This window comes from Saccostrea cucullata, unplaced genomic scaffold (assembly GCF_032062105.1).
Source record: "Saccostrea cucullata isolate Sc308-1 unplaced genomic scaffold, CSIRO_AGI_Scuc_v1 ctg6408, whole genome shotgun sequence".
Classification (NCBI taxonomy): Eukaryota; Metazoa; Mollusca; class Bivalvia; order Ostreida; family Ostreidae; genus Saccostrea; species Saccostrea cuccullata.
In genome coordinates, this window is record NW_026928690.1 from 11,876 (window position 1) to 22,738 (window position 10,863).

Consider the following 10,863-nt stretch of genomic DNA (forward strand, 5'->3'; position numbering starts at 1 on the left):
GTCGTATTTTTTACAATTCTGACATACATAACAGGTAATATTTAAAAAAGTCTTTGTGTGAAAATGTTGTAATTTATATTTTTTGTAAGAACTGACCCCTCTCTTTAATTTAACAAGGAAAAAAGTATACCTTTATGATAAAATAAACGAGAAATATGACGTTTTCTTTCATTTTCTTACTCTTCTGTCATAAATATTGACCTTTCTGCACTAAAAAGAGGTTAGATAGCATTGACAAACATTTGCATATAAAACTATTTTGCAAAAAATGAGTAATTTGTTTTGATAAGAAATAATTAAAACAGATAAACTCTTTTCTTCCTCATTCTAATCATTCTGTCCCCCCCCCCCCTTCCCCGTCAACAACCAACACCTAATAGAACCTAGGAATGACTTTACACAATATAATCTACATGCACTATAAATCAATAAGTAAATATAGGTACAAGTAATATTTTTTAATTTTTTCTTAGTTTTATCTAGAAAATCATAAAATTATACATACATGTGTGTATTTCCCTAATTTAAGCCGCTGTCTTTGCTGAATTTTATCATATATTTTTTGCATTTCTATATCAGCATATCATAGAGGTATTTCTTCACAACTGAAATTGCTAAGAATTATCAACCAAAGGAAGGGAATTCTGATATTAACAAACTCCAAAAATCAAATAAAACTGTTTTTAATTGATGAAAAAATTTTCTTATTGTAAACTGTGTACGCTTTTTATTAATGACAATGTTATGCCTATGATCACAGTTGCAAAAGTCAGCGGGAAAAAAACAAACGTCGCTATTGTGACGTCACATAAGGCTGCATTGACGTCGAACGACATAGGTCCCCCTTAAACAGCATTTTCGAAACGAGTTTCAAAAATACTACGCTGCAAAAATTGAGAAATCACTGGGAAATAGCGGGTCTTGAAGATTTAGATGTGAATCTGAAACTGTCCTACATTTAAGGAAAACATGCACATTGGATCGTGAATTCCATTAACGAACTAGCAGATCAAAAAGATGTGAACCTTTAGTTGTTTAAAAGTGCTGGTTTAGTGGTTTAAGTAAATGGAATTTGTTAAGCTGGTTCATTGACGATGTAAATTTCGATTGCATTTATTAAGTAAGGTGACTAAGGTCTGTAACATTAACAAATAACAACCTTATTCAATTAATAAAACAGAATTAAAAAAATTCAAATGAATATTCAATTACATTGCCGTTATGCAAAAAGCGCCCGAGGTAATTTTTGGGACGCACGGATAATCTTGACAGACATGGTTTTATTGATCAGGCAGGTAATTGGCTATTTGCGTGTTTTAATGATAAATATGGGTTATAATCTGGCGATCTGAACGAAAAGAAATTAAATAATTAAACATCATATTCTTTATAAATAACGAATGTAATTTACATGTTTACATTTGCATATTAGTATCTAGTACCGTTAGCTGGACTCATATTGAAAAAAAATGTATTTTTTTTAGTAAAGACTTATTTACTGTTTCTTGAATTCACGGATTTATTAGCACCGCAAATATAGCGAATATTTACACTGCAAGTGTTTTCCCCCTATACAGTATTTGATTAACTAGAGAAAAAGCCTTCCTTCCTTACAAAAAGGAAAATAAACAAAAGGCCAAAACTTCCAACCAAAAAGGAAGATGCAGCTACATATGTAACAGGCAATTCATTGCCTAGAAGACCAAAACTGGCTTAATGACAAGGTATTGAATATTTATATGTGCTTTATAAAGAAGCAGAACGATTTTTGGAAAGAGTTGATACGAGATATTTTATGACTTTCATGGTTGTTTTATTTACAACTGTAGTAACTCGTGTCGCTTAATCGAATATACCCGTAGAGAGTCCACAATTCCAGTTCATGTACCATATTTTATTACAAGTTCAACCCAGCGATACACTACAGAGTAAAGCCCTTCGACATCAGTGCCAAGAGCAAAACGAAAATATAGCCAAGTCGGAGTGACTGCAGGACACTTTTCCTACTGCTTTCCCTATCAGCCTATAGCGTTTACTGTCCAGAAGTTGAGGATCTACAGAGAACGTATTTCCTTCGAAAACTTTGGTGGCTTTAAAGACGAGAGAAAAAAAAATTAACGAGAAAGTCCTCTATTCCTTCTTCTCCAATGAAAAGAATACTTATCGGTTTCTTCCAATTTCTTCATCACCATCCTCTAGTTTTTCAATAGCGGTACTTGAAAACATCCTTCTCACAACTTTAAGAGTCCATGGTTTTTCATGTTTTTTTGTATCTTCCAATATATTTGAAATGTTTTCTCGGAGAGTCCTGAAAAGAGTGTACAATTTTCAAACAAACATTTTCCTTAAACAATTTATTAAGAGCAATGTTAAAATTGCCTAAAGTAATAAGAAATTACAAAAATGAAAAGAAAGCAAGGACCAAGTGAAGGGGTAAAATTATAAGTGCAGAGAGCTCAAAAGTCAAATTTGGTATACTCAAGGAGAAGTCTTTTTCAGAAAGAATACATTGGTGAAATATGAAGCCATGGTTCCACCCATTCAAAAACCACAGGGAGAATTATGCTGATACTTCTTAATTCATTAGTATAGATCATCTAGTTGACAAGAGGACCACGGGTCATATAGGTCACCTGAGCATTATGCAACAACTTTCCAGTTATTGAATTTGATACATGTTTTAATCTTGAGGCTATATGGCATTTCACAATTTTGAAAAGGGCACCATTGATCATCATAACAATATACTTAACAGTTGCTTAGGTTGGTTACTAAATACCAATACGCAGGGTAGGGGAACAATACTGGATTCCGCCTAATCATACATATTCAGCAATAATCAGTAGTGCCCCTACCACTGTGACATACAACCCTGACCCTAGGTCCACACATTGCACACATTTTTAAAAAGGCAACCTTAAAATTGCCTATCAAAAAATAGTTAAATGTCTCATAAATATAAAGGAGCAGATTTCAAACAATTCATTTTCAGTATATAAGTAGAGCCCCCCCCCCCCCCCTTGACCCTGGGTCGTCTAATTCACAATTTTGCAAGAAAAGGGCCCTTGCTCATCATAACTATTTAGGTAGTTCATCTGCTTCATACCCAGAGACAAAGAAGAAAATTTTCAAAGATTTAATGTACATGTATTTTCACTATATAATAAATAGAGCCCCGCCTTAACACCAGGACCCCTAACCCTGGGGCCATAAAATTCATAATTTTAGAAGAGGCATTCTTGCTCATCACAACTGAGTATTTAGTTAATTTATTTAATACCTAGAGGAGCAGAGAACATTTTCAAAGAAATCATGTATTTTCACTTTATGTTCTTATTCGTTTCACTCAAACGAACATAAAACATTTATGAAATAAACACAAACTTGTGAAATAGGATATGAAGCGCTCTGAAACAGCAGTTTAATTATTTCACACAATTAATACAAATAATATCTCTTTTTTTCTAATGTCCTCATCACTCAATGTCCGAATTCTACAAAATAGAAAATAAATATTTTCAACAAGATATATATCTAATTAAGCATTCAAAAACTAAGCGATGGGCGGGTGGGTGGGACTATATTGAAATGCATGAAATAGAGCCTTCGAATGGCTTTTCTCTATACAGAATTTCACGGTCAGTAATAGCCCGTGCTATTATTTATGTCACCTGACTAGGTGACCATTCTAACAGCCAATAGATGACAAGAATAAACAAACACAAACACGTGTTTGCGTAACATTAATAAATACGTATATATAATCAATAGAGCCCCACCCTAACACAAGAACCCCTGACCCTGGGGCGATAAGATTCATAATTTTGATTGAGACACTCTTGATCGTCATTTAGATGTACTATAATAATGCATTTTCACTATATACTTATTAAACCCCGCCTTAGCACTAGAATCCCTGACCCCAGGGCCATGAATTTTACAGTTTTGGTAGAGGACTCAATGCTGATTACAATCATGCAAACAGTTTGACTTCTTGATGTCCAGGAGTAAAGAAGAAGATTTATAAAAGATTGTATTTATTTTAATGGTTTTGGCCCCATCCCTAAGGCCCCAGGTGCGGCAAGGATCATGAAATTCACAATTTTTGTTCCCTTTCACCCAGAATGCTTTGTGTTAAATTTGGTTGAAATTGGTTCAGAGTTTGCAGAGAAGAAGCTGAAAATGTTCAAATGTTAACGGACGACGCACGAAAACGGATAGCAATAGGTCACCTGAGTTTACTCATGTGACCTAATAAAGGGTACACTCCATGCTTAAATCATAGCATTAATTTCATTTTGAATCAATTCATATAAAAGATTATTCCTACATGTGATATTGTCTGGTATAAAATACATTCACACACATGTTCAACTTAACACAGCTCTTTCCCCTCTCCACAACTGGAGGCACGCACTGAAATGATTTCCATCGGATATTCTTTATTGCAGATCGGACAGGTTCCAGATGTCAGATTTGCTGAACTACAAAATAAGAACTAAATATATCTATTTAACAAGTTTAACAATTATTTCCGAGAAATATTCTTATCTTATTCTTATCATAAATTATGAAATTTATCTTTGATAAAATTTCTGAAGAAGTCAGATAACATTATATTCTTTGATAAATAGAATATCAATAATTATTGCTGAAATTTAATATATGTTAGAAAATTTAAAAAAAAATGATGAAATAACATTCATGATAAAACTATATGGAATCCTCATTAAGACCTAAAATTAAGAAAAAAAAAAAAGTAGTCTCATGTTTTTTATATTAATCTTTTTTTTTTGGGGGGGGGGGGCATTATGTATTCCAATGTAAAATTTTGGTCCTGTGGTTCTTGGTATGACTTTAAAAGACTAAATTCTCAAATATCTCTCCTTGAAAAGGCATGTGGCCTTTCTTTGCACTTAAGCATTCAGGGTGACCAAGATTTCATTAACTTTTTAGAAAAGATTGTTGTACAATAAAGGAAGCATTTTTTCCCTCACAAAAACTGACAGTTCATTCTGAGAGAAGATTTTTAAATATATAAAATAGTACATCTCAAAACCATCATTGAAATTATAACTGCTTAGACATATAACATGAGATGAATTCTAAAAGCCCTAGCCATTGTTCATTTATTTATTAAAGTCTGCATACATTAACATATTGTCCTACTTTCATGCTGATATGGATACTTCTTGCACCTCTATTGTTGGAGAGTTAAAATCTTAAAACTTGTGTATTGTACATTTATGTATAGTCTCCAAACAAATAAAACTACAACTGTCCAAAATGGACAAATATCCCCTTAGTTTTTTTTTTTTTTCAAAATAAATGTCAATTCAAACAAAGATAGGAATGTCTGATAAACTCTGTTTCCAAACATATTCTAGAAGAGCACAAAATGATTCAGAAGTGAATTTAGACAATGAGCATTAATGAGATCTACTGAGAGTATATATCACCAACAAAACTAAATACTTCATCATGTAGGTTTTCTGCTCAACTTACTAGCATAATCAATTCATAGAGCATGAGTGTTGCTTTCTGATTTTAATTTGAAATGTTTTAGATAAGAATGCAGCGAATTGTCATTACAAAAACAAAAACAGTTTTGTGCTCCTCTGATATACTGTATACACATGAAACAGGGAAATCTTCGCCCACATTTTATTTTCGCCCCTTTTTCCTACTTTCCTTTGGTCGAATTTAAAACTGGCTAATTCACTGAAAATAGTATAATTTCTTAAATAAATCTATGACTGGCCTGTGGCTAAATTTAAAACTGTGCAAAATTATTCGCTATCATTAAAAGGCAAAAATAACAGGTGAAAATAACCCTGTATGATACACATGATACAGTAGTGCAAACTTCTTGAAAAACATTCAACCACGTCATAAATAACAAACATAATAAAAGTACTTTTGTTCATGTGTTTCTTCTAGTTGCTCATCTCTCTCTGTATCCTATTGCATGATTAATGTATTTAATTAAATCATCTACTTTAAAACAAATCTTGAGAAAATCAATACATCTTTCAGATGTCAACACATCTTTAATATCTACATGTACCTATAAAATAACAATTAAACTGTTAAAGGTTAAATGTAAAATATCACCAAAATAATTTTCACATACTAAAGTTGAAATTTATTACATAGGCATATACTTACACACATATACTGACATATAGGTGCTTGCTTCTTCCTCCTTTTCAATTTTGGAAGAGGGCTATCTTCTTCCTAAATGTTCATGAAATAATTATTCTATTACATTTTTGAACATTGAATTTCATTTTCTAGGATTTTTATATATAAATTTCCTTTCATTTTCAAAGAAATGCTTGCAATTCCTAGCTTTTCCCACATTTTAGACTACAAAAGCACCCATATCTAAACTAAAAATTCAGAACTAGAAATGAATGAGATGGTGTCCTTTTCAAATAGCCACGCTTTCAGCAATAAACATTGGCACAAAAATCACAAGTAACGGTTAACGTTTAATTTCTTAAAAAGTAGGTCAAACTCCAAGGTCAAGGTCCAATGAAGGGTCTTTTCACAAGGATTACATATATGAAGTATAAAAGCCCTATCTCTTACCGTTCAAAAGTTATGGCCAAGGTTAACGTTTTTCACAAAAACGAAAATCTACAAGGTCAAAGGGTCAAGATGTTTGATATCTAGTGAAAGGTCTTTTAACAAACATTACATTTGTAAAGTAAAAAGTCCTTGTGTCTACTGTTTAAAAGATATGGCCAAAGTAAAATTTTAAAAAATTTCTTAAAAAGTAGGTCAAACTCCAAGGACAAGGGGTCAAAGTTATTTTTATCAAATGAAAAGTCTTTTCATAAGAATCAAATATGTAAAGTATGAAAGCACTAGCCCTAACTCTTTAAAAGTTATGGTCAAGGTTTGCTCTTTTAAAGTAGGTCAAGCTCAAAGGTCAAGGTCAAAGGGTCAAGGATTTTCATATTCAATGAAGGGTCTTCTCACAAGGATTACATATATGAAGTATGAAAGCCTTATCTCTTACCGTTCAAAAGTTTTGGCCAAGGTTAAAGTTTTTTCACAAGTACGAAAATCTACAAGGTCAAAGGGTCAAAGTTGTTGGTATCCAGTGAAAGGTCTTTTAACAAACATTACATATGTGAAGTATACATGTCCTGGTGTCTACTGTTCCAAAGATATGGCCAAAGTAAAATTTTAAAATTTTCATGTAAAAGTGGGTCAAACTCCAAGGTCAAAAGGTCAAATTTGGTGGTACCCAAAGAAAGGTCCTGTCACAAGGAATATACATATGAAATATGAAAGTCATAGCTCCACTAAATCAAAAGTTATGGGCAAGGTTAAAGTTTTTGCGGACAAACAGACAGAACAGACGGACGGACAAGACAAAAACTATATACCCCCGAAACTTCGTTTACGGGGGCATAAAAATCAAACATAAATAATAATTTCTTCAGACTATAAAATCCTAAGTAAGACTTTACTGCAATTTGTTGCAAATATGGAAGTTGAAATATATATTTTTTCTCAATGAATTCATGTATAGTTAGTTTTAATTATATTATACAATACTAATTTAGTTTTAATCATACACTAAAACATAAATTTGTTTCAATTACATTACACCAATTGGAAGATCTGTAACTGGTCTAGCCATCAAGAACTCTTAATTTACACAAGTATCTATGGGGCCATTTCTTTTTGCCCAACTCCCAAGAGATAAATTAAGATAACAGCTGCATTAGATCTATAAATGCTCTTAGCTCCTGAAAATAAACTCATTAATTTCTCACTAATTTGACATGCAAGTTTCTGCTATCAAAATTTTTCTGGACCAGTGCTTGATAATTATGCCCAGGGGACAAACTGAATTCCTCTCAAAGCGTAAACATTTGTAACAGATTATTGTAAAGTATATGATGAAATAAATAAGTTTTTACTAAATTTCACATTTTTAATAAGGATACAACTATATTTTTACATTTTTCAAGATTAGGGAGTATAAAATTAAAGACATATTTTTTTTTTAAAAAATCAATAAAATTAAAGGTCACAGTGACCTTGAAATAGGCCGCGACACACCTTCTACTTAGCTGTATACTTTTGCCAAGTTTGAAAGCTCTAGGTTTCATAGTTTTTCTAGTTATGAGCCGGACATGTTTTTTTTTTTCCATATTTGGCTTTAACATCTTAATTAAAGGTCAGAGCGACCAACTTTTTGTGCGCGACACATTTTCTACTCAAGATGTATCAGCTGACAAGATTTGTTAATTCTAGGCCTTATAATATTAAAGTTATAAGCCGGACACGAGAAAAGCTAACAGACATACAGACAGACGGACACGAAGCCTATAACATAATACGTCCCGTCTTAAGACAGCCGTATAATAAGGAAGATGCAGGTAGCAGGGAATCTATATTGCCTAGAAGACCAAAATTGACTGAAAGAACAGGTTTGGAAAGTTTAAAAATAGTTTCCATGTGCTTTAAGAACACTAACGGAGCCATTTTTGAGACTGTCATCAATAAGACTTAGTAATTTCGGGCCCCTCTTCATTTATTAACTGTCGCCCGCATGGCGCAGAGGATATATATTGTCAGCTCTAAAGTCACGAAGTACGTCAATCCTTACGTTGCTGGTCGAATTCCACTGTGGGATGTGGAGACCGGTCTTTCGGATGAGACTGTTTCAACCCAGGTCCCGTGTCATAGTCGATTCTGGCACGGAAAAGATTCCCCACTTTTCTTTGTCAATGGGTGCTGAGTATAGGACAAAATTTGCAGCTCTCAACTTGGTGGCTTCTACATATGAGGGAAAAGTTCTCCAGAGGGAAGTTAGACAATACATAATCAATATACCGATAATTTTTCTGTTCTTTTGCAAATTCAAATGAATCAATCAAAGTATCACTGACAAAGCTATAGTTTATAATATTAAATTCTGCTGATTCCTGTTTGATTTATAACCTTGAATGTATTGGACAGTATAGTTTGAGATAGTTGGTATTTATATTATTTTTATGTTCCCCAAACGGAGTTTGGGAACATATTGTTTTTACTCGGTTTCTTATTATTATTATTATTATGTTCCCCAAACGGAGTTTGGGAACATATTGTTTTTACTCGGTTTCTTATTATTATTAAGGTCTTCCGTCTCCAACGGAAGACCTTCTTGTTATTCTTCGGTTTCTTTTTCCCTATTATTATTATTCTTACCAATTTTGTGCACGCGATTTCTCGTAAACTACAGGGCCGATTCTCATGAGACTTTCACATCTGATAGGTACTGATCTGAACCTTATTGGAAATTTTTTTTGTTGATGACGTCACTTCCGGTCATGAAATATCTACAATATCCTGATTTTAAAATGCAATTTTGTCTGAACTTAGTAGCGAAAACTGCTTAAGATATGAACAGGAGACTTATTTGAGATGATAGTTCATGACTTATACCTTTGCAGAATCACCTTTCCGTGTGTCATCAATACTTCCGGTCGCTACCGGAAGCGAGTTTAAAAAACGCAATTTTTCAACTTTTCTTTTTTAATATTTTTGTTTTTGATTTGAATAGAGACCCTTTTGCAGAAGCGAAATATGTAATTTGTTTGAAAATCGAAAAAGTCAATCTCGAGATATTTGCATTTGAAAACGCGTAGCGGCGATCCCGATGGCTAAATGGTTAGCGCGTTGGATTGTCACGCGCGCGACCCGGGTTCGATCCCCCGAATGTCCAAAATTATTTATCATTTTTTTTTTCTGTTCGATTTTTCGATATTTTTCAATTTTAAGCCATTTGCAACAATATATTATAAACTTTTAAGCATATCTTGCGTATTTAGGGGTCACAAGGGGCCAGAATGTCAAATATTTGACGCTTTGTATCTCGAAAAGGGGAAATATTTTGATACGCAATATTGAACAAAAGATGGTCGGAATGATGTTCTTAACAATATGCATACTTTGAATTTTTGTAAAACGGCCCCATTAAGGACTCGTAAGAGTGGCCCCTAAATATTTCAATTTAACATATCTCCAGGATGAATAGAAATCTCTGAATAAGTGTTGAACAAAAAAATTTTAAAATCACAAGACCTTTCATTTGATATCAAGAAAAAGGGGCTGACCCCTCAAATTAAGGGCTCAGAGGGGCCAAAAGTCTTTTATCTATAGCTCTCTAATGGTCAATATTTTGTTATACATTACTGAAGCAAAAGTATTTATCTTAACAATTTGCAACAATATTTGATACAATTTGGATCATATGTGACGTAATTAGGGGTCACAAGGGGCCTGAATGTCAAATCTTTGACGCTTTATATCTCTAAAAGGGGGAATATTTTGATAAGCAATATTGAACAAAAGATGATTAGAATAATGTTCTGAACAAAATGCATACTTTAAATTTTTGTAAAACGGCCCCATTAAGGACTTGTAGTAGTGGCCCCTAAATATTTCCATTTAGCATATCTCCACAACGAATAGAAATATCTGATTAAGTGTTGAACAAAAAATCTTCAAAATCACAAGACCTTTCATTTGATATCAAGAAAAAGGGGCTGACCCTCAAATTAGGGGCTGAGAAGGGCCAAAAGTCTTTTATCTATAACTCTCTAATGTCCAATATTTTGTTATACATTACTGAAGCAAAAGTATTTATCTTAACGATTTGCAACAATATATGATACATTTTAATCATATGTTAGGTAATAAGGGGTCACAAGGGGCCAGAATGTCAAATATTTGACGCTTTATATCTCAAAAAGGGGAAATATTTTGATAAGCAATATTGAACAAAAGATGGTCAGAATGATGTTCTTAACAATATGCATACTTTGAATTTTTGTAAAACGGCCCCATTAAGGA

The 10,863-nt window shown here is 33.0% G+C and overlaps 1 long non-coding RNA gene across 1 annotated transcript; it reads right to left on the reverse strand.

Annotated features, from left to right (window-relative positions):
• Window positions 1-2,136: 2,136 nt before the first annotated feature.
• On the reverse strand, window positions 2,137-6,467 carry LOC134278454 (uncharacterized). Its single transcript, XR_009994452.1, has 3 exons — window positions 6,169-6,467; window positions 4,367-4,484; window positions 2,137-2,308 (listed from the first exon to the last, which is right to left on the reverse strand). It is a non-coding gene; the product is annotated as an uncharacterized LOC134278454 (long non-coding RNA).
• Window positions 6,468-10,863: the final 4,396 nt, after the last annotated feature.